At 39.8% G+C, this 26,562-nt stretch overlaps 1 protein-coding gene across 8 annotated transcripts in view; it reads right to left on the bottom strand.

The window, feature by feature from the left end:
* Window positions 1–26,562, bottom strand: part of LOC139465757 (diacylglycerol kinase beta-like) — a 109,702-nt gene that overhangs the window by 77,140 nt on the left and 6,000 nt on the right. For 4 of the 8 annotated variants that reach the window (XM_071247625.1, XM_071247623.1, XM_071247624.1 and 1 more), the window contains exon 1: window positions 26,026–26,124. The exons of 1 other annotated variant lie outside the window; for it this stretch is intronic. The gene's annotated coding sequence lies outside the window, so the exon portion shown is untranslated. Of the gene's footprint in view, window positions 1–1,187; window positions 1,260–14,457; window positions 14,477–26,021; window positions 26,125–26,562 lie in introns of those variants that run through there. 3 more of the 8 variants (XM_071247619.1, XM_071247622.1, XM_071247618.1) reach the window with 3 other exon arrangements.

Here is a 26,562-nt window from a genome sequence, read left to right on the forward strand (position 1 = left end):
ACATGTATTAAATTTTTAGAAAATTTTGATCAAATGCACTTTTATAAGTGTCTGACCAAGGCAAACTTCTCAGAAATAGCACAAAGCCCTTTTTAGAAATCAAATACTAAACATCTTGCACTATTATTAGACAACGATAGGCGGAATATATTTAAGAAAATGAACATTAGTGAGCTACACAAACTTATTTTCATTTTGACCGATCGAAGTTAACTGATTAGAAATAATCAGCAAAACAAGAAAGATTATTTGGTTTTGTTTATTGTTTAATGTTGCACTCAGCAGTATTCCATCTACATGACAGCACCCTGTGAACAATCTATTCTAGACCAGACAATCTAGTGATCGAATTTGTGTACGATCCACACCATCAGGGTATACGGACATGCAATCGACCAAGCCAATAAGCCTGACCACCTAGGCTCCGTTCCACAAAGCGATCTTAGCGCTAAGATAATCTTAACCCCCATACTTTAACACAGGCTTACGACAATCATAGCACTAAGATCGCTTTGTGGAACAGGCCCCTCAGGTAATTTGTTATCACTATTGACCTATTGCAACCCACAATTCCCATGAACATATAAAAAAGGAAGCCATGGTTTGACTCGGCCCGTGAAGATCCGGGTTACAATAGGTCTTCAGCAACCCATGCTTCTCGTAAAAGGCGACTATACCTGTGGAAAGGGTGACTAACAGGATCGGGTAGTCAGGCTCACTGACTTGGTTGATGCAAGTCATCGTATCCCAATTGCGTGGACTGATGCTCATGATGTCAATCACTGGATTGTCTAGTCCAGACTCGATTATTTACATATAGCTGGAATTTTGAAGTGCAACGTTAAACAACAAACAAACAAACATGGTTTGACTCACACATGTTCAGCTATGTGTCTGACTAAACTGCAGAACAAAACCACACCAAATCACTAACTCCAAGCAAGATCCCAATATGGTCAATTCAATATGATCCAGCATAACCCACCATAAACCACTGGTCATTAATCCAACTAGTCTGCATCTCAGTTTGGACTAGTGGTTATGTAAAATTAGATTTGGGGAGAAAAAGACTAGTCCAACTGGATTTTCACTTGTCTCGGACCAACAGACTAACAACATGTTTACCCCTGTAATCAACGTGAAGTCACATACAATAAAACAATTAATCCAATTCCCACAGTACTTACAGGGAATAACCAACGCGGTCAGCGTTACAGACGAGACAGTTGCTACTTCGTCGTTGCTACTACATCGCCGCCACAACGGACAAACGACCAATCCTGGAAGAATGTGGGAGGCTAGGAAACAGGTGTGGGGCACTTGATGCAATCCATACTTTCTATTGAACCGTTTTTACTAAATGTCAATTTCAGCATATTTATGATTCGAAACCTCTCAGAATTCATGTCAACCGAGTTACGACGTCAGTAGGGAGTGATTGTCTGTGTTTCTAAATATACACACGCTTATATACATTTGAATATGATTTTCTCATTTGCAATGCATGCCAAGATTGATCACCAGCCTCTGTGGCTTGTGAGGGGATCTGACACGTTGTTACTGACGACAAATGGCATTTGAATATTGTCCTAGTGCAGTGGTCTATTGATCGACAATAATGACTAGAAATGGGGGCACTTACAGCTGTTCCTATCTTCCCCGCTATCAACAATACCAATGGTTAAACAAAAACATACAGGTGGTCATATACACAGATATTTCATATCAATGGTCAGAGGATGTCGTGAAATGAATATTTCTCATTAGCACATATGTGTATGACAGTATTGATGACAAGTATCAATGACCTGGCTATATCAAAATTCCCCACACCATGATGATATCAACATGGACTCCGTTTGTGGTATACCGGCAGCAATTTGAGTTTCAACTTAAATTTCATTCAAAAAACATTTTCAGTGTGTATGTTACAGTTTTGAACCACTTTTAGCAATATTTCAGGCATATGACAACGAAGGACACCAGAAATGGGCTTTACAAATTGTACCCGTGTCGGGATAAAACATGGACAAGACACTGCAATAGCTCTTAAGAACAGCACCATACCTGTGCTCATGGGTTTCACCAAAGTGGTAAACATCTGAGACCTGCATCACTTCGGGCTTTGCTACCGAATCAAGCTGACACGCTGTGATATAACTAGAATTCTGCTAAATTTGGCATAAAACCCAACTCACTAACCCACTCTCAAGAACAACCCATTGTTATGGTAATATATTACTAACATTACTCTTGAGAGTTAGTTGGGTTTTCTAATGCAACCGTGAAGATCCAGGGTAGAATAGGTATCAAGGTACATGATGTCAATCACTGGATTGTCTGGTCCTGACTTGATTATTTACAGACCGCCCTCGTATAGCTAGAATATTGATGAGTGCAGCATTAAACAAGAAATGCCCCCCCCCTCACCCCAATAAAATATTACTAATGCCTTATGATGAGCAAGTGATTTATTTGACAACTGATCAAGCATGTCAAGCACTGAAGGCCTTTTCCCTCCAACTACACACATGAAAATGGCCATCTGTTGCAGGAGCATAGCAAGGCCAACAATAGCTGTCAATAGAAAAAATACCATTCTAACGATCGTGCTTGCAGTGTTGTTTTAATGAAACATAGTCGTTCATGCGTGTCTGTTATGTCAGATATCCAAACACCCGTAAGGCTTTAATTATTCTTTGGAGCACATGTGAATGCACAGGCTGTCAGAAACAGGAAAATATAAATGTTTTCATTATATTCAAAATGACCTTGATTTATTTTTACACGACCGGCATATCATGTATATTCCTACAACGACCAAGTTGACCCCGTAGGAAAAGTTTTCACTATATTCCTACAACAACCAAGATACTTGTAGGGAAAGTTTTCACTATATTCCTACAACAACCAAGATACTTGTAGGGAAAGTTTTCACTATATTCCTACAACAACCAGGATGACCTCGTAGGGAAAGTTTTCACTATATTCCTACAATGACCAAGATGACCTCGTAGGGAAAGTTTTCACTATATTCCTACAATGACCAAGTTAACCCTGTAGGGAAAGTTTTCACTATATTCCTACAACAACCAAGATTATTGTAGGGAAAGTTTTCACTATATTCCTACAACAACCAAGATGACCTCGTAGGGAAAGTTTTCACTATATTCCTACAATGACCAAGATGACCTCGTAGGGAAAGTTTTCACTATATTCCTACAATGACCAAGATGACCTCGTAGGGAAAGTTTTCACTATATTCCTACAACAACCAAGATACTCGTAGGGAAAGTTTTCACTATATTCCTACAGCAACCAAGATGACCTCGTAGGGAAAGTATTTACTATATTCCTAAAACAACCAAGATGACCTCGTAGGGAAAGTTTTCTCTATATTCCTACAACAACCAAGATACTCATGATACTCATAGGGAAAGTTTTCACTACATTCCTACAATGACCAAGATGACCTTGTAGGGAAAGTTTTCACTATTTTCCTACAATGACCAAGATGACCTCGTAGGGTAAGTTTTCAGTATATTCCGTCAACAACCAAGATGACCTCGTAGGGAAAGTTTTCACTATGACAATTTTGGGGTATGTGTTTACTATATTTCCACAGCGACTAAGGCGACTCTTCGTGAAATGTTTTCACCATATTCCTACAATGACCAAGATGACCTTGAGAAAGACTTTCACACTGTTCCTTCAGTGACCAAGATGACCTGCAATGATTATTATGCACTAGATATATTTCTCTCTGGTGAGCTGAAATGACCTTGTAACTGACCTTGTAACTTACCTTGTAACTGACCTTGTAACTAGCCTACACCAGTACACCGACCTTGGGTTGATATTTCAAAGATGATGTCATACAGACATCAGAAACAAGATTACAATGCAGTGACTTTATAGATTAATCAAAGCGCAAAGCGCATTCACTTTTGCCGGAAGTATATGCAACCTGTCATAAAATGGCAATTAATTCACATGATGTTTGAAAAATAATACCCTAATTTAACAATTTGATTTATAGTCTATGATTTTGCCTGCATCACTTTGTTTAGCACCAAACTTGTGTGACTACAGATAAACAAAGGTCTGAGTTGCACAGTGAACACACACTTATACCAGCAGACAGCTGAAACACACACCGTAATAAACATAATAAACATGTCGTCTTTAGGACTTCACTAATCTCTTTATAGCAGACACTTCTCACTCGGTTCACAGGCCAGGCTTTAACAGCATGATACTATCTTACTCCTTTCACCGCTCCACAAGTGGGATAAATAAATATAGTTTGTGAACATTGCAATTGTTTTCTTTAAACAGAAAGTGAGCGATCTTGGTTTTAGGCAACCACTGATTTCAACTTGACCTGTTTTCTTGGCTCTGAGGACAGCCCAAACAGAGTCCCTGCATAGGGAAAACTTTGGATCCATGATTCCCACAGGGAGACAGCATGGTCACTGACCAGGGAACAGCATGGCACTGACCAGGGGACAGCACGGCACTGACCAGGGGACAGCACGGCACGGAACGGCACTGACCAGGGAACAGCACGGCACTGACCAGGGGACAGCACGTGCACTGACCAGGGGACAGCACGGCACTGACCAGGGAACAGCATGGGAACTCACCAGGAGACAGCATGGTCACTGACCAGGGAACAGCATGGGCACTGACCGGGGAACAGCATGGGAACTCACCAGGAAACAGCACAGACACTGACCGGGGAACAGCACGGCACTGACCAGGGAACAGCATGGGAACTCACCAGGAAACTGCACGGGCACTGACCGGGGAACAGCATGGGAACTCACCAGGAGACAGCACGGGCACTGACCAGGAGACAGCACGGCACTGACCGGGGAACAGCACGGAACTCACCAGGAGACAGCACGGGCACTGACCAGGGAACAGCATGGGAACTCACCAGAGGGCAATTCTGGCAAGGCATCCCCATGGAGAGACCAGCACTGGGTAAAGGGTACCTTCCTGACATCTCCAAGGGAGACAAGTATAGGGTACTTGAGACCTGTCCTGAAATTCCCAAGGGAGACATGGAAGGTGTACTGGGCATCTGTTCTGACCTGGAATCCCCACAGATGGACCACCAGTGGGTACTGGGGAACTATTCTGACCAGGAATATCCACAGTGACACCACCAAGAGGTATTGGGGTCCAGTTATGACCAAGAATCCCCACAAAACGGACCACCAGTGGGTATTGGGGGACTATTGTGACCTGGAATATCCACAGTGACGCCACCAAGAGGTATGGGGGTCCAGTTATGACCAGGAATCCCCACAGATGGACCACCAGTGGGTACTGGGGGACTATTGTGACCTGGAATATCCACAGTGACACCACCAAGAGGTATGGGGGTCCAGTTATGACCAGGAATCCCCACAGATAGACCACCAGTGGGTACTGGGGGACTATTCTGACCAGGAATATCCACAGTAACGCCACCAAGAGGTATTGGGGTCCAGTTATGACCAAGAATCCCCACAAAACGGACCACCAGTGGGTATTGGGGGACTATTGTGACCTGGAATATCCACAGTGACGCCACCAAGAGGTATGGGGGTCCAGTTATGACCAGGAATCCCCACAGATGGACCACCAGTGGGTACTGGGGAACTATTCTGACCAGGAATATCCACAGTGACGCCACCAAGAGGTATTGAGGTCCAGTTATGACCAGGAATCCCCACAGATGGACCACCAGTGGGTACTGGGGGACTATTGTGACCTGGAATATCCACAGTGACACCACCAAGAGGTATGGGGGTCCAGTTATGACCAGGAATCCCCACAGATAGACCACCAGTGGGTACTGGGGGACTATTCTGACCAGGAATATCCACAGTGACGCCACCAAGAGGTATTGGGGTCCAGTTATGACCTGGAATCCCCACAGATGGACCACCAGTGGGTACTGGGGGACTATTCTGACCAGGAATATCCACAGTAACGCCACCAAGAGGTATTGGGGTCCAGTTATGACCAGGAATCCCCACAAAACGAACCACCAGTGGGTACTGGGGGACTATTCTGACCTGGAATCCCCAGTGACACCACCAACACGTATTGGGGTCCAGTTATGACCAGGAATCCCCACAGAACGGACCACCAGTGGGTACTGGGGAACTATTCTGACCTGGAATATCCACAGTGACGCCACCAAGAGGTATTGGGGTCCAGTTATGATCGGGAATCCCCACAGGAAGACAAGAAAGGGGTACTGAGGTCCTATTAAGATAAGGAAATGCCAGAGAGAGACCACCAAGGGGTACTCTCAGGAGTCCTATTCTGACCACATTATTGGGAACCTAAAGCTGCCTCAATGCCCCTAACACAGGATAGATGCATAAGACAGGTATCAGCTATTGCAAATCATGTTTTCAAAATTAAATCTGGAAGTATCCCTTCCTTGTCATATCCCTAATGTTAAAAGCTGAACTTTAGGGGGTTCCTTTACTACACACTACTTCAATAACACAAATGCAAACCTTAGGAACTCAGGACCGCCTTAATTTACAACACTGATAAACTGGACAAGATTGTTCCAAGATATGGGCTTGTATACACATGGCATGACAAAATAACATTGAAATATATTTCCCAAACGAAACAAAGACCATTTTGCAGTTATCACATTACGAGACATATATCATTTAAAAATTCAAAACAGTCAAAGATTTCTAGGACATAATTATGCATACATAAAAACATGTGTCTATTTTGGTTGGTTTGTTGTTTTACGCCGCACTGAGTTATATTCTAGCTATACGACGGCGGTCTGTAAATAATCGAGTCTGGGCCAGACAATTCAGTGATTGATATCATGAGCATCGATCCATGCATTTGGGATCGATAACATGCTTTAACCAAGTCAGCGAGTCTGACCACCCGATCCTGTTAGTCGCCTCTTACGACAAGCATAGTCGCCTTTTACGGCAAGCATGGGTTGCTGAAGACCTATTCTACCCTGGATCTTCATGGGTACATGTGTCTATAATGGATATACAGAGCTCCAGATAAGCTGCGTATCTGCGTGAAATACACATCAGAAATGCAAAAATACACAGTAAAATATAATCCAAGCGTATCAAATACGCAACGAACATTACAGATACGCTACAAAAATAAAACTTGTGCGTATCATCAAAATATTGTGAAGTAACCCTGCGTATTCAATTAGCAAATCAGCATCGGGCATTCCGTCAACCTTGCCAAACTCCACGATGACAGTTACATCATGATCATTGGCCATCACACTTTCTTGTGGAAGTATCGAGGTATTTTTGAGTCCTATAAAGCTCTCGAACCCACACGACACCAGTTTGTAGGGACTAGATGAATAGTGTTTTTAAATATTTAACTTAAATACCCACATGTGTAAAAACTAGTGGGTAACAGAAATTTGAATACGGAGATAGAATAACTGATACCCAATGATTTTAAAATGCATGGGTAAAATACCCACAACACCAAAAGCTTATCTGGAGCTCTGATATACCACAACAAAAGAATGAATACCTTTCATATTGGAGCAAACAAACCACATGCTATAAACAAAGAACATATTTCAGTTGTCCCCCTTCATAATCAAATGCTTCTGTTATATAGCTAGAACATTGCTGAATTAATAAACAAACAAACACACAAACAAAAAAATCATAATCAAACCCAGCTTCAAACTCTGCATGACTGACACAATAACCTTTCTCCAAATTTGAAACACTACTTTATCAAACAATTACGCATTACCCAATTCTACTTTTCCTGATGGCTTCGACTCCCAATATAGAAATTTAACCTTGCACAACACATTGTCAAACACGACACCATCTTAATCTAAATTTGACACTGCTCCAATTAACCCCTTAACTTGTAAACATAAAAAACATGTCCCTCTCATACATACCTCATCTTTAATAAGCATGACAAGCCAATAAAAATATTTATGTAAAGGCAACTCCTGAAAGATTTAACCCCATAAAGCTAATGTTCTTTCTTTCTTGACAAAGTCGTTAAGTGTTCCAGTGAACCTTACTGTAAAAAGGGTTAAAGGAAGCACAGCATAAAAAGACACCACCACAATACCCTATTGTTAAATTGTCTCTTCTCAAGGTAACAAGGACTCGACTCAATGACTATCTCCTTATACAGTTTAGAAGCATCTGTACTTGTACTTGTACACACCCTATGCCCATTTTCAAATAGGTCAATACTCATATAACTTACTGGGAGGTAATTCTCCAAACCATGTTTACATTTTCAAATGTGTCCTCTAAAGTTTTGTTGTGCTTAAATAAATTTCTGTGTCTTGAAAAAAAATCAACCTAAACGTGTGAAACTGGCCAAGTAATGGCAATGACAAGATTTTTTATATGTCTGCTGTGGCGGCCTTGTGGAAATAAGTGTTGAACCTCTTGTCAGCGAGTCTGACCACCCGATCCCATTCGTCGCATCTTACGACAAGCATAGTCGCTTTTTACGGAAAGCATGGGTTGCAGAAGACCTACTCTACCCCGGACCTTCATGGTATGATGCTAACCTTAGGCATCCAATCAAATTCCACTGTTCTTTCAGGATTAAAACAAGTGACAATATCCCAGGAACTCTACTCAACTTGTGTGTGGAATCTCAAATACAACCTGAACATCCTGTAGCATAAAGACTTCCCTCCCACTGTGCCTTCAGAAGAGACATTTGATTGGATGCTGATGCCAGGAATTCTGTGCTACCTTAGTGATAACAGGGATGAAGATGTTGACGTCACTTCTCCAATGAAACTACCGTGATGAATGGGTCCAGGGTATGTATACATTAACGTAATGGAGATAGGATACACTGGACAATCGAGGTTGGAATCTCACAAATGCTACAGGTGCCTCACCTGATTTGGATTGAAACTGACTGATTCTTGAATTGTAACCTCATCTTTAAATCACCACAATTGCCCTTTTAATGTCATGGAAACTTTATAAATGACAAATAGGTGGTAATTATGGTTAAACGGCTTGTCTCCGAATCTCCATCGTTTATGATATAACATTTAATATTCACAACCAGACAGATTTGTTGGGAGGTAGCAATAAGTGGTCCTTTGTCTTTTTGGACAATAAAATATGTTTAATAAAAACAGATTTGTCTATAGCTTATTAGGTTCAAGCCTAAAGAGTTACAATCAAGCATGAAAGTCAAAAGAACGTAATGTTTAAAGGTAAACATTGACATCCCAATAACACATGACACAGTATGTCTTTTAGAGTAGAATAATAACTGCTCATATTGCACATTTTTTCAAAAGTGAGTGACATAAGTTGGATTTAACGTTGCTTTGAACAGTATTCCATTTATATCACAGCAAGTCCGCTTGATGTGGGAGGAAAGCTTAAAGTGATGCAGGTCTTAGATATTTACCACTTTGGTGAAGCACATGGGTATGGTGCTGACAAACCTAGAAATAGAATCAGGGCAAACCGAGATCTAAACCCACGATCGCAAGTTTCTGGCATGCTAAAGAGTCGCCTTCGACAACTGGGCCACCAGTGCCCGCCATCAAGTTCGAGATGGTTTTATACACAATAACCCTGTACCATGAGCTTCATATCCTAGACCCAGAGTCAACATCCGCATTAGTTTGTTGCATCCCCTGTAGAGAAGATGATTAAAAACAAGTATGAGGTGTATCGCATCCCTTAGGTTAATATCGTGGAGCACTAGTGATCGTCTCAGCCTTCACAAAATGGTATCTGAAAATATCCTCCACACATAATTATCGTAATGTTATACCCGAAAGTAGTCCAACTGCAGAACAGAGTACTAGCCCAGGTTTATCTGTCGTTATCTTGGATAATGTTCCAAAATCATACCTCTTGCACATACACAACTAAAACCAAAAGTCTAATACTTACTTGATGTATGATCACATTTCATAAACCCAACCATCACTAAACTTATATTTTGAAAATCTTTCAACCATTTATTAGTTTCCCAGACCCTAGAGAATAAAATAAAAAACAAATCTAAATCAAGTCTAGAATGATTTAGTAAGTCTAGATTTGCTTCAGATGCAGAAATTAAGCATTGTTCTGGGCTCCTTTTGGATTTTTCCATTTTCATATTTTGCAGACATAAATCATTTAATATGATAACTATATTTCTGGGACTAAATGCGAGTCTACCATTTTGTTTCACAGCAAATTCATTCACAGAAAAATAATATCAATCTACAAAGTCTCCGCTCACTGAAAACATTTTCAGATATATATTCTAACTGGAAATATAATTGTTGATATATATTCAGCTATATTCACTGATTAAAGTGCCCATCCTCCTATTACTTAAAGCAGTCAGCGAGTGCTGTTATTCAAGTACTACAAAATCCATCTGTACTGCCTTCCACTAAACCTGGGAGAATCCTGCATTGGGTGGAGAATATCCCTCCCTCATCATACAATAGTTTAGAAATGGGTGTTCTGTGTGGGTCTTAACGGACATTGAATGAGGGCAACCCCCAATGATGCCGGTTCCTTCCAGTATCTAACATTAGGGTTATTGCAATTCCTCTACTTCCACATAACCATAGCAACGGAGCATCTGGATGAGAAAGATGCTACATTCTTAGTGATTAGTGGTCCACTACGGAGATCAGTGACAACAGTACTGCTACCTACATGTATCCACTACAGCGAGAGCAGTGAGGGTGTATGGGGGAAACACGAAATACAAACTATGACGAGGTGACATATCCGCATAACCTGAGCTCCCTACACAGGGCGCTTCTGGCACGGGTTGTCATGGCTGACATCCAGATAAGCTGCATATTTGCGTAAAATACGCAAAATAATTCACCATTACCCAATCAATTTTGAGCCGTTTGCGTCAAATACGCAAGAAGATAAAAATCCAAAAGTATTTATGCTCTGTGTAGTTACCAAGTATCCTTTCAACTTATGTACCTGTATTTATTAGCGTCATACATCCATGAACTCACTGAGGTGAAATATTTCATAAAAGAGGCGTCACGCATCAGTTATTGTTACTTGAACATATATATCTCTGTTGTGAGTTTCTGCGAGATGTGACACACATTTGTGTAGGACATTTACAGACACAAATTAGATGTCACCTGAATTTTAAGCAGAATTATTTAAAAGAATGTGTGTCCACACAGGTGTAAAAGTATATTCAATACCCACAGAAAGACTGCTTGGTTAGCCAATCAAATGTCATGGAATCACTTACATTCCAAACCCAGGGGCATTCTGGGTAAGAATAATAGATCCCCAAGAGCCTAAGCTGGTGGTAAAAAGTGACAAATTGGATTGGATGGTCTGACTCGGTAACTTAATGATTGCATGCCATCGCATCCCAATTGCATGGATTGATGCTCATGACGTCAATCACTGGATGTGTGTTCCAGACTAGATTATTTACAGACCGCTGTCAAATAACTGGGATATTGTTGGGTGCAGCATTAACAACAAACAAACAAAACAAATTCGAAACAGTAATATGGGTTTCCATACAAATGGGATCTCATGTTTCCCGGTATATGGAACTGTTAGTGTACTATCTCACAAAATTCTTCATCTTGTACAGACATGTATTCAAACGCTTCCATTGTATCTCCATCTCGACACTGGGAAAATAGTGTCTTACTCCCAGACATATCACTAGATGCTGGGGATAAATCCCTGATTTGAACAAATGTCATTGGAAGCCAGGTGGCCAGTTAACCATTCCATTAAATCACATTTATCATTTCTCCATGCTGACATTAGCTTTTAACAGGATGCATGACATTAAACATCTTAATGTTTATCATTTCATAACTTTAAAACTTCTATAAATAGTGAGCGAGTGAGTGAGTTGGGTTTAACGCCGCTTTTAACATTATTCCAGTTATATCGCAGCGTGTCAGCATAATGTGGGAGGTAAGCCCGAAGTGATGCAGGTCTCAGACGTTTACCACTTCGGTGAAACCCACGAGCACGGGTATGGTGCTGACAAACCTAGAAACATAATTGGGGCGAACCGGGATTCGAACCCACAATCATAGGTTTCTGGCGTGCCCAAGGGACGCAACTCTGCACAGCGAATCGCGGCGCCTTAGACGACTGGGCTACCCGTGCCCCTTCTATAAGTACATGTTTAATATGTTAAAGTGCAACTCTCACAAAAATTGAAAATGACAAAATATCATCATAAGGAGTGGTTTCATTAACTGCACAGAATTTCAAATTGAAACTTTTTGGATATGTAGTCATTACTACAGAAATAATTCAGACTATCATAATATACTCAGCATCATTAATAAAGGGTCACCTATAGGTATGGAGGGTGTGAAACATGACCATATGCCGGGAACAAGCCTCAATAGGTCTGAGTATGTTGACAATGTGATTAACACTTGAACAACATGTCGTTTATTGCAATAAACAATCATTGTTGTTTATCACACTGATTGGATACCTGTGTAGATCCGGGTAGGAACAGGTTTTCTGCAACCCATGCTTGCTGTAACAGGATCGGGTGGCCAGACACGCTGACATAGTTGATACATGTCATCGATCCCAATTGCATGGATCGATGCTCATGATGTAAATCACTTGCTTGTCTGGTCCAGACTCGATTATCTACAGACCACTGTCATATTGCTGGAATATTGCTGACTGCAGAGTCAAACAAGAAACCAACAAACAACAAAGAAAGACCACGGTCATACAGCTGGAATATTGCTGGGTGTGGCATTAAACAACAAACAAACAAACAAACACTGATTGGATGCTCTTATCAACCTGGAAAAGTGGACGACTACCATATAGTCTGGAAGGTTATTTAAGGTACCGACGTTTACTACAATATCTGAAAAACTATCGGACATATACTCCAGTCAAAGTTGGTATGAGATTATTAAACAGTCATACATAACTGGATATTATTACTCAACTTGAAAGGGTGCACTGGAATCACGCACGTTGAGATGCCCAAAGCTAACACCGTATTCGTGTGCGTGATTCCTGTGCACCCTTTCGAGTTGAGTTGATTGGTTCAACTGTGTCATATGTCCCTGTGACGCATGGGTAGCATTATGCAGATGGCTGTTTCAATGAATGCTCGTTCCACCCGTGACAAACAGGTCTGGTTGTTGATGAAATATAGTGATAGCTAAGTAGACAGATTTTTTATTCATGCAACGATTGTATTTAAATGTAATTTCCACTTATGTATGACTGTTTAATAATTTCATACCAACTTTGACTGGAGTAGGTCCAATAGTTTTTCAGATATTGTAGTAAACGTCGGTACCTTAAATTACCTTCCAGACCTTACACAATGATAAGCGCAAGATCAAAGGTGATGGAAAAAGCTACCCAAAACACACGTTTGAACACAACCAGTGGTTTGGACCATGGAGTGTCATGCATGACAAGTAAATGTCAACATGAGTATTAAGTGGTTCATTCCACAAGCAACAAAACTGCACCCTGGGAAGTTGAAAATGTGACATTTAATTTCTTATTATCTTCAGGACTCCTCAATAAGGACACTGAGTATACAAAAGTATTTTAATACCATGATGTTAAGTCAGGTATATCAGACAGAACCAGTCCTATCATAGTCTGTCAAACAGAAACAAGTACAGTAAACTACGGTTGTCATAATAACAAACTCAAAGGGACCAGTTATTTTAGTTCGTAATAACCATAGTGCGTTATAAGTATTTTTCAGCATATATACAACAAATGGCCGGGACTAAAAAAATAAGTTCGTTATATGGTCAGTTCGTTATAAGCGTGTTCGTTATAAACGTAATTTACTGTATATCGAATACAGCCCATGAAAGTCTATAATATTTGGCAAGTCTAGATTACTGCAGTATCTGAAAATGAAGAAAGTCTCTGGGCTTCTTAATATTATATTTTCGCAGTATAATTTAAGAAGTTTTTTTCTTCAAAATATGTCCATTTCAGAGACTAGATGTGAGTCCAGTCCTATCACTATGGCATCCATTTTCCTTCATGTCATATGCAGATCCAATTATCATGAACTGAATTATTACTCTCAGAAATGTCAATATTGGTAACAGGCAAGCTTATTGCCCATGGAGATTTAGTTACTGCAACATAACACACATGATAATTTTGCTTACCGATCATGCTTTATGTAACAGACAAATTGTGTCAAACATTCGAACAGACCCATCACAAAGCCCTGCGTATTAATGACAACGTTCATGTTAGTCTGGGCCTGACAATGAAATCAACATTGTATATTTCTGTTGAGAAAACATTCCCTTCGTAACCTTCAGAGAGGCCGAGGTGGCATATCGCTCTGTCATCAACTAACAATGTGCATTTCTATCCATCAATGGCTTGTCACAATCGTCAGGATTCCTGTTCATTGCAAGTATAAATAATTACTTACAACTCATCATGCTGTTGCTGGGGGATTGGAGTCCTCCGGGAGCCCATGACAAACATGACGATATGGCATATATGCATGGAGGGTATCAATATATATACAACCAACCCACAACTCAGCAAGCCTGGTGTATAAAAAATATCCTTTACATTGATCTGGGAAATAATGCAATTTACCACACATTTACTTAACGATATACTGTCAACAATGATAGAAGAGATTTTCAAAATTTAAAGAAATATAAAGCTTGGATCCAATAAATGCATATAAATTATATCCTTTGCATTGATCGGGGAATTGACATTTTACTACACATATATTTTACAAATATTTTAGGATATACTTTCAACAATATTAGACAAAATTAGAAAATTCAAAAGAAATTATACCGAATATTGATTGGTTATAACAGGTTTATCTGGGTTCTTCAAAACATGTCGAGGATCTCACAGAGTGAGTGAGTATGGTTTTGCTCCATACGACCCAAGTGAAAATGTCACTGGGATGAGATGGGATCTCTGCCCAAAATCCAGAGAGATCTCACCCCATTCCAGTGGGATATGTGACGCGAATGAAAAGGGGATCCCACTGGGAACATGGTGGGATCTTGACCAAATCCCAAGGGATCCAAGCCCAATTAGAGTAGGGTAGCACTGGGAACAGGGTAAAATCTGGGCCACAAATGGGGAGGGATCCAAGCCATATTTACACGGGGATCCAGCCACCTAACATGCCTAAGACCCTTAGAATGGGTTTAACACCTCTTATGGTGAGACAAGCTGGACAGCAAAAGATAACCAGTCCGGTGACCTCATTTATGCAGCTTTTTGAGCGGTCAATTTCCATGAGGTACCACCATGTAGACAAACATATATTATCTTGTCCGTGGTCACATCCTAGTCCACACACTTTACACCTATACTGTCAATCTTTAAACCAATGTTAAAATATTACCATGACATACTAACTCAAACATGAGCATCCATGTCAAACATTCTCAAAAATGATTCCCATGTAAAATAGTCTCATCCAAAATGACACAAATATTTAAAAAAATACGCTAATATACCTTTAAGACGGCCCCGATATCCAATAATACAAGTCTTCCATCGGCCTCCATCCACGACATATTGACAGACACTAATGTTCTGGCAGTAGGAAATCTTCTCAGTCCTCGCTACCGTATCGTAACCAATGGGCACTGTCACAGAGTGAGGGTCACACCCCAACTCCGCAGAGATACAAAATATTGATCAAGTTGAGCAACAGGCAGCATCATATGGCTAAGTGATATTCCGCCGGTACCACTGGCGAGTGTAACCAGGGCTGCCTGCATACAGCCTGGCTCAAGAACATGACGAGCTGGACGTGGTCAGTTGCAAGGACAATATGATCATCCATGCTAACTAACTACCGACAGGATCTTATGCTCGCATTCATATAAAGTTTCACCATTGACCCGACATCTTGATGCATTGTCTGAATATTTCCAGCCATGATAATCCTGTGGAGTTCAGTATTAACATATATAGTATGTTTACGTGTAAGACTATATCATGGTATTGTGATATCCATTTCCTGTACAATATTTGGTGGAGGTGTATTTGGGCTTGTCTTCAGATATTTTCAAGTGTAGTATTTTGTTCTTTGCTTGTTAATTTGTTGTTAGGTCCACACTCAGAAATATTACAGGAATATGACAGCAGCTTGTAAATAATAGAGCCTGGACAAGAAAATCCAGGATTAATTGTGAGCAATGATCCACAATGTCGTGGTACGATGACACTCATTCCGAAATGTCATTGGGGAGCAATTACTTTGGAATCCCCACAAGAGAAATGGTTCTTGAGTGAGTGAGTATGGTTTTACGCCGATTAAGCAATATTCCAGCAATGTCATGGCAGGGACACCAGAAATGGGCTTCACACATTGTACCCATGTGGGGAATCAAACCTGGGTCTTTGGCATGCTGAGCAAACACTTTAACCACTAGGCTACCCTGCCGCCCCAAAATTGGTTCTTGAAACTATACACTTAAATGCACAGTAGTAGTGAAATTTACAAGTCATTAAATACATATCGCCACACTGCAATATTGTTACAGTTACCTGCCCTTGAATTTGATACGGAATAAAATGACAAAAATGTTTTGACCCCAATAAAGTAATTAAGAAGTTAGTCCATAACACTCCATTTGACTCCTTGTCATAATTGGACCACATGTTAGTGTAATTGTTTTATAGCTGTTTCCATTTTCCCAAGGCAAAGGAGTTAAATGACTGTCAAAGTCCAGCTTCCACCCTTACCAAACCAGACTGGAATTTCGGGGCTTGATCGTAGCTCCACCAGTGGTTATGATGAGTTACGTCCCTTCTATGTCCCTCTTATTGACCAATCAGATTCCACCTTTCGTATCACTTGCATTTGCTTCAAACAAATTAGGGCGCCCAGTCAAGACGATTTGATTGATAGTCAAGATCTATGTTATGATGAAATGGGTCTTACTTCGCAAAGTGCATCAAATCATGTGAGCACCTAACCTAAAACATGAAAAGATTTGGAAAATATCTGTTGATGCCGAGTTGGCAGAAAACATGCTTTGCAAATCCTGCATTCGACTAAAATCTGCACAGCAGTTACCGAACCAGGCGTCTATTTCATTATCAATGATTATGCGATTTTGATTGGACTATGCATCGACTCGTTAGTCCAGCCGAAACATAACTCCATAATTCCAGCCTTGTTCGGAAAGGGTGGGAACTGGTCTTTTATAGTCAGTTATGTGTGTTAGTCAGTTGTGTGAGTGTGTGTGTGTGTGGGTGTGTGTTTGTGTGTCAGTGTGTGTGTCAGTGTCAGTGTCTCGATCTCGACCAGCATATGTTCCTGTGGACCAATTTGAACCCAGAATCCCCACAGGTCCATATTCAATTTTTGGGCAAAGAATATCAATATTTATCATATAACGGGTAGGTTTCTCAGCAGGATAACGCCAACGGATAAAACGATATCTGTTGTGGTCATATGCAGATAGAGATGCAAATATCAAAGGTCAAGTAGGGACTACTTTCATTCCGTCGACCTTGTCATTTGGCGATCATGTCAGAATTAACCATCAGGGATCTGGAGAAACTACTGGGATAATTGTTATCATTACCAAAACAAGTCTATCAAATCAGTGTCTAACATAGCTAAAATATTTTACAAATTTTGGCAACTTTGGAGCCATAAATTGCGAAATAATTTAGCGAGGGCACTAGCCTATTGGGAGCAGTTTCCATATCTGTGTAGACCTCTGTGGCTAGGACCAAATCCCAAAATTAAAACAGTTGGATTTGGCTGAAATATGTCCGAATTGTTACCTTATCTCATTCTGTCACTGCGTGTACATCTGACTGCACTTTTTAACGTTATGACTGGACAGGCAGACTATATACATAAATGACGTCTCATAGACTAGGGTTAGAGTAGCTTCCCTTTGATAAAGGGCAGTTACTCTTGTGGACAGACTGAGAAACTGTGAAATGCAAGCAGAAACAATTTGTGTGGGCAATTGTTGATTTGCCTATATGTAGTTACACCACTGTATAAGAAACAGGTTTCAGTTGCAACTATATTGACTGTTGTCACTGTCCAAACGACATGTCATTACCTTCTGATGTAATATATATTAATACGCACATTCAAGGAAAACATGCAATGTTTAGGTAATGTTTGTGAATGATGGGAAGAGATTTTTTTTTTTCGAGCACAGAATTGAAGAATGACATTATATGATGGAGGTAATAATGCTTGTGTATTTGGGGATGGCACATATCTTGTATAAGGAACAAACACCATATGTTTAGTAGAGGTGTAACGATACGGGAGGGTCGCTATACGCTATGTATCGCGATACAGGGGTCGCGATACGATACATATCACGATACAGTGTTAACTGGTACAAGTTAGCCAAGTTGATGTCTTTCTGCTCTCTAAAAGATGTGACAAGTACAGTTGAAGAAGATATAAGGTGTTTATTTACTGTTATAGCAAATTGTCAGCAATACAGTATGTTTTACTGACACAACAAACTGGCTTTGAAACTGTTAAACATATTTCATGTTTAAAAGTACCATATTTTCTTGAGTATAGTGCGCACCAATGTATAATGCACACACCCCAGTAGCGGGTAAGTAAAACTGTGTTATGAAAATATCGTATGTATCGCGATACATGCTTTCCAAATCGATGCATCGTATCAAGGGCTGTGCCTCGGGATACAATACTGTATCGCCGTATCGTTACACCACTAGTGTTTAACTCGTCATGGCTCACCAAATACAATGTGTATTCCCAATACAGGATATTTACCATCATCAAACACATTCCTGTGATAACCTCTATATATCAAACTCTGACACTCGCAACCTACAACACCCAATGACCATGAAACACGACTATCACCGACATAGTACGCCCATGATTTTACAGAGAAAAGTCAACAGAGTATAAAACCATAAAACTGTAGATATCAGTTCATCGGAAAATACATAAACCTGAGATAGACAATCTAGTACACTCATCACCCAGAGCAAGACAAGTAGTGGTTGTAGCAAGGCCACTGCCAAGGGCTTTACTAATGAAAAGCTTGGTGTTTCCTCTGGAAATCATTTAGCCATCACAGGGGAAAGGTGCTGATAATACTATCTATGTATAACACTTGACCAAGTTTGCAATTAACATCATGTTGAGCTGTTTACGGCTGTACAGATTGTTTGGACCATAAAGTCACTATGAAGAAGGCAAAATTGAAACAAACAATTCCTGGGAATATGTTTTTTCTTATTTTTTGTAAAATATATTTATAAATAGACGTTACAAGACTGCAACAATAAGATGATCAAAGTAAGTATTTTGTTAATGCAAAACATTGCAATTTGTTTGTATTTCGTAAAAATGAAAACATCTTAATAAACACTCCTGTGAAGATGAAGTTATTTATATCCCCATGAAGATCAAGGATGAATTGGTCTTTAGCAACCCCTGCTTGTGGTAGGAGATGACTAAAGGGATCAGGTGGTCAAGTTCGCAGACTTAGTTGATGCATGTCGTATCCAAAAACGGTAGATCGATACTTATGATGCCAATCACTGGATCGTCTGCTCCAGACTTGATTATTCACAGACCGCTGGGCATATAGCTGGAAATTGCTGAGTGGGCATTTAACAACAAAGTCATACATGTCTAGGCTCATACATGACATGCGTGGTTCATGTTGAGCACAATCAGCTATATTCCAGCACCCTGTAAACAGGGTCAAGTCTTGGCCAGATAAAACAATGTGTGACAGCATCAGCAACAATCTACACCATCGGGTTTGGACGACACCATATTTGTGACAGCATCAGCAACAATCTACACCATCGAGTTTGGACGACACCATATGTGTTTGTTGTCAAATCCCGCACTCAGCAATATTCCAGCCATATGACCGCAGTCTGTAAATACTCAAGTCTGGACAAGACAATCCAATGATTGACATCATGAGCATTAGGGCTGCAACGAATACACTATGAGGCGAATACGATTCATATCACGAATATAGGGTAACCAATACGAATATTAATTCACAATTACAATAACAAGTCTGCAGTTTATGTAGTATTTATTATATTCAGTGAAACAATAACATCATAATTTATTTGACATGGTTTGTTAATTATTAATAAATTATACATTTATATACTGTACTTATCCAGGTACTAGTATCTGCTCAAATGCGACAATGACCAGTGAAAACAATACTATCAAATTAAATATTATCAGAGTGTTGTCATTGAAAGAAATCTATGCATATAATATGTTGTTATGGATATTTGTAGGTACCATTGGTACAGGGTATGTATATATACATGATAGCATATCATAAATATTCGACTCTAGTGGCCATGAATAACAAATTCAATTCATGAATGGTTACGGTTCGATTCACCGAATATGCGGGTGAATCGTAACAGCCCTAATGAGCATCAATCTACGCAATGGGGATACGATGACATGCATCAACCAAGTCAGCGAGCCTGACCACCTGATTCTGTTCGCCTTTACGGCAATCTTGAGTTGCTGAAACCCTATACTCTACCCGGATCGTCACAGGTCTGGACGACACCATAAACCAAGCGAACAAGTGATTACTGCTCAATGCTGCATCACCATTTTGGATAATTTTGCTGCAAACAATAAGTCAAACAATAAGTCAACAGAAGTGAGTGTGTTGCTTTTTATGCCACTTTTGGCAATATTCAAGCAACATCACGACAGAGGACTAGGACTGGGACGAGTCCAAACTTACAACCCAGGTACCCACCTCCCTATTACCCGAACCTACCCAGGTACCCGCTGTAGGTCTCAAGAGATAGGTAAAACATGTCCGATTGGGAATAGATTAACCATACTCCTGTCAAAAGAAAATTAGATACACCTATAAACCGATCTGGTCATGCATACAGTGAAGTTGACTGATGTTTTATCATTATGCAAACATATAAAGTCAGAAAGAATTTATCACTTATAGTGTTACCATAGAGTTCTAGATAATTTTTGCTATTAAACAATATTATCACAGGTCAGGGTGGTCATGTGGGTATCCAGATCCTACTCAGTACCCACCCGACCCGGGTACCCGAGGTACCCGTCCCAGCCCTAAAGGGGACACCATGTGGGGATTCAAACCCAGAGCTTCGATGTCATGCATCAATGCTTTAACCACTAGGCTACCCACTTGACAATGAAACTGGGCACCACTTCAATCTTAAGTCAACTCCTTCAACAAGCAAAGGATACTGCATACCTATTTTTCCCAACAGTCGCAACCGAGTGTATAATTATGAGTGAGTGAGTATGGTTTTATGCCACGTTTAGTAATATTCCAGCAACATCACAGCAATGGCACAAGAAATGGGCTTCACACATTTTGGGAAATTGAACCTGAGTCTTCAGTGTGATGAGCAAATGCTTTAACCACTCGGCTACTCCATCGCCCCGTGTATATTTCAAAAGAAACAGCCAAAATATCTACCTAGAATCTCACAAACACAGCCTTATCATAGATTGTAGTGTTCATTTTAGGCCTGTTACAATGTAGGCCCACAGCCAACTTGAGCGCAAACACAACTGGGCCATTCAGAGTATACAATGGGTCAGAGATAGGTTAAAATCTCCCAGTAAATAGCTCCTCGTTGTCAGTGATTGTTGTATCCATTTGTGTCACAAATACTACATGTCACGTTTGGCATATGGGCATATCTAACGAGTGGTTATTATACAATCAACTGAGACAGGCTGTGCCGTTCAACGCCCTATCAACATTTACATTGTATAAAGTGTGGCACATGAAAACTAGGACTCAAGGGGAACATTGACACGCCCTAGAATGAAATCTTCAGGTGTCAAACACATTCTTCTTAAAAGAAAATTCCAGTGGAGTGTGTATTGATATATATATATATAACAACTGGGCCACGGTGAAGATCTGGGTTACAATTGCTCTTCAGCAACCCATGCTTGTCTGATAGGGTGGTCAGACTCACTGACTTGGTTGATGCATGCCATTGTATCCTAATTCTGTAGATCGATGCTCATGATGTTAAAACATGCATGTTTACTATTTCCCACGATTTGAAATGTGCAGTGACATTTAACTGCATGTTGTCATGCAACAAGGCTGCAATGCAGTGACGTCATTGTTTAAAGACCATTACGATGTTACTCTCATTCACCTTTGCCGAAAAGACTACATAACCTGTCATAATAATCAAACTTTTTCATGTTTTGTAACTGTATGTTATATTATGCACATATTTGTATAGTTTCATATTGGCCATAGTTTGACCTAACATATACTCACTGCCAAAAGAAACACGACCATGGTGCTGTTATACAAAACAACCTCAGGGCTACGACTGTCGTAAGTCTATGTTAAGGTGGGGTGTTACGATCACCTTAGCGCCAAGATCGCTTTGTACAACGGCACATATAGAATCATAGAAAAGTATGTACATTAAAAAGAGATGTTTCCAATTTGTACCAATTAATGACAAAACTAACAATCAGTCAAGTGTTACCACAGAATGTCCTTATTCTTATCACAATATGCTGCATGTAATATCCAAAATTTACATGCTAATCCTGCATGAAACAAATCAAGTGCATCAAACCAATCTAATATCTCTTGAATATGTGTAATTCTTCATATATTAACCAACATATATGGTATCTGCGTTTCTTTTATCGGTGAGTATATATCATACATTACATAACATATCAGGAACTTATCTAGGATTCTTAACTAATGCCCCTCCCCTGGCAGACAAATTGGGAATAAATTAAAATTCCAAGGTATTTGGAGATTGCATTTAAAACAAAAATATAAAACAAAGCATTAAAACTTCTTTCTATTTATTGGTCTGTTTTAAGCAAAATACTGGTTACTTCTCCAACCCACACAATTTGTTATTAGTTATATATTAATACATTGTAACAAGGAATAGAACATTTTTAGTTCCAATTTGAGACTATTTACTGACATTTGCTGCCGACTTGGGGCCGAATATCGGCCTCTGAGTAGGTCCAGATAAACCCAGCATACCGTATATCATATGACATATATCGTTAAAGTACTCCTGAAATACCCCGGCATACCGGTATATCATATGACATATATTGTTAAAGTACTCCTGAAATACCCCGGCATACCGGTATATCATATGACATATATCGTTTAAGTACTCCTAAAATACCCCGGCATACCAGTATATCATATGACATATATCGTTTAAGTACTCCTGAAATACGACAGTTTGTGTTGCACAGCAAACACAAAATAATACAAGCAGACATTCTCTAACGCCTGCAGTACTCACAGTGTGTATAAATATGATAGTGAATAAAGATTTGTTAGTTTGTTTTGTTGTTTAACACTGCACTGGCAATATTGCATCTATTTGATGATGGCCTGTACATAATCAAGTCTGGACCAGACAATCTAGTGATTGATATTTTGAGCAACAATCCAAAGTCATCGGTGTACGATGGCACGGCTTCGAATGTCACCGCAACTGACCACTGATCCATTAAGTCTCCTCTCTAAACAAGCATAAGAGGGGATTAATTTAACCCACCATCCCCAAAGGAGTGGGTGAGTGAGTGAGTGAGTATGGTTTTACGCCGCTTTTAGCAATATTCCAGCAATATCACAGCGGGGGACACCAGAAATGGGCTTTACACAATGTACCCATGTCGGGAATCGAACCCGGGTCTTCGGCGTGACGAGCGAACGCTTTAACCACAAGGCTACCCGACCGCCCGCATCCCCAAGGGAAGAGTTTAGACTTAATGTTGCATCTTCAATAACTTGACCTTACAATGAGTACAGACTTTAGATGATTGACATATACAAAATTCACAAACATTAATATTTAAATTCAGAGACAATATTTTTTAAGAAGACAGAAGCATCAGTGCCACACATACCCTGAACGTCAGTACCATGACAACCATATTTGTACCTCCAATGTTAAAATATATATGCCGCTATTATTGGCATTTCATTATAGAGGCTAATTATCCCCCGCTTCTTCAAATTGATAAATCAGATGATATTCATTAATTATTGATGACTCAGTGGAAACTCATTTCATCAAATGGGTTTAGAGGAACATGATAAAATTTTAACTTTTTAGCCCATGAAACACATTTGGGATTTCATATCAATATGCAATAGTGCTCATTCGTCAATTTTGAGTATCCTGTAAATAATGACTGGTGGGAATTCAAACAGAAACTAATATTACTACATTTCCCAATTGCATTACAAAAGTGGTATTCGGAGATTTGATATACGGCTAATTGCTAATAAGAATTAGTTTGTTTTTTGTTTAATGCCGCACTTGGCAATGAACCAGCTGTAAGAATGCAGTTTGTAGATAATCGAGTCTGGACCCGACAATCTAGTGACTGACATGAGCATCAACCTATGCAATTGGGACATGATGACATGCATCCCGATACGGCTGAAATATTGCCGATGTGACGTAAAGCATAAACTCACTCACATGCAAGTCACCATGCTTCATCACTCGATCCACACACACACACACACACACACACACACACACACACACACACACACACACACACACACACACACACACACACACACACACACACACACACACACACACATGGGAAGATATGAATTCGACCTGTGAAGATCCGGGTTACAATTGATCTTCAGCAATCCATGCTTGTCGTAAGAGGATCGCCTGGTCAGAGTTGCTGACTTTGTTGATGCATGTCATTTGTATCCCAACTGTTCATGATGTCAATCACTGGATTGTTTTCTCCAGACTAGAGTATTCAGACCGCTGTCATACAGCTGGAATATTGCTGATTGCAAAGTTAAACAACAAACAAACAAACAACAAAGCCATGAATTCATAAACAGTATCTCAAAACAAGACAATGTACCAAAACAGAGCAACACAGAATGGTAAATAACACTGTTCTGCTACTTCGTAATACATGGTATCAACTTGAAGAGAACCGGGTACCACAGTCAAGACTATGTCTGAGTTTGCAAAACAGAATGATCGAATTTTAAGAAATAACTGTGATTTACGGTATGAAACTTTACGTGATATTTGAACTTGTCCTTCAAATTTCTGTGGTACCACCAATTTTTTCACGCAGTATAGTCCTACTGGTTACCTTAGAAAGTCAAACTGGTCAAACCCTGTATAACATTATACAAGCATAATTATTTACTGAATTCTAATATTTATTTCAGTGTCTAATCAGCCAGCAGACACTAAGTTTGTCAAGCTTTCGCATAAATTATGTATACATATATTTACAACATTAATGATATATAAATATATATATATATATTTACACTAATATGACCTCGTGTATTTTCGAATCAAAGTGTCTGACTTTATGCATCGTTCTGAAGTTTGGCCAGTTGTTACTGAAATCACTTGTTGCAATCGACAACAAAGGCAAATATGATATAGACTATAAGATTTAATTCACACCCTGCATCGACTCATAGTAGTTAGCGAGATGCATGATTGTTTAAAACGTTTATGACAAGTGTTTTATGAATATTTCAACGCCACATGATAAATCACGATCCTAAAGCAATGGATATTTATTAGCATCTCAAATACGCCGTTATCAGGGAAAACACAGAGATGCGAACTCCACTGACAAGCACATCGGCTTTCGTTTGATGTCTACTACTGAAAAGTCTAAGATCACGAGAGGTCGAAAAACGACAAAGACACACACACATATGCTTCTGGTCATAGATAGGGCCTGTCACCACTCCGGCCAATCTTCATACGTTTTCGCCCAAAACCACACGCGAGATTTCAAGGCGTTCGCCATAACAAACTGCCTTGTAGTACAACATCGGCACACATATGTTATGTATATTTGCGAAATAATGGCACATTCTAACGCAATTTTCGCACCGCCGATGCGCCTCTTGAAATTGCATTGTATAACGTTGAAAAAAACAAACATACTCACTCGTCAAGGAGAGTAATTAATATGTCTATATCCTGAGACCTATTCGACAATCGCCATGATCGCACTGCTCGAGTACACTTCCTCTTCTGTCGTAGCTGATTCTACGCCCACGCGAAAATCAACCATGGTATAGTCTGTTCTACAAATGGTGGCAGTTCGAGGGATGTTTACCGGATATTAATTTCATATATATTACTTAATTGTACTTGGCTTATTTCATCACGAAATGTTTGCACACATCCTGCACGATCGTGGGTTTTCTTAGCGTAACCTATTTTCGTTGCATAGCCATTCGACTCACGGTTGCAGCCGTATCGGTTATGTAAATACACAGTGCGCGTTAAAGATTGTGAAGCAAATCATAATTCCATTAAAACGATACGCACCTAAGTAGAAACGCCAATACCGAGTGAGAAATTAGCACGTCTTGTAATGATAAAAACAGATATATACACACCATAGTTCATACACAACACCTCTACATAATTCTCTGACCATGTCACTGTTTATTATGATAGAATATTGATTACAAATTTC

The sequence above is a fragment of the Haliotis cracherodii genome, unplaced genomic scaffold (genome assembly GCF_022045235.1).
Source record: "Haliotis cracherodii isolate W230 unplaced genomic scaffold, xgHalCrac1.p SCAF_18, whole genome shotgun sequence".
Lineage (NCBI taxonomy): Eukaryota > Metazoa > Mollusca > Gastropoda > Lepetellida > Haliotidae > Haliotis > Haliotis cracherodii.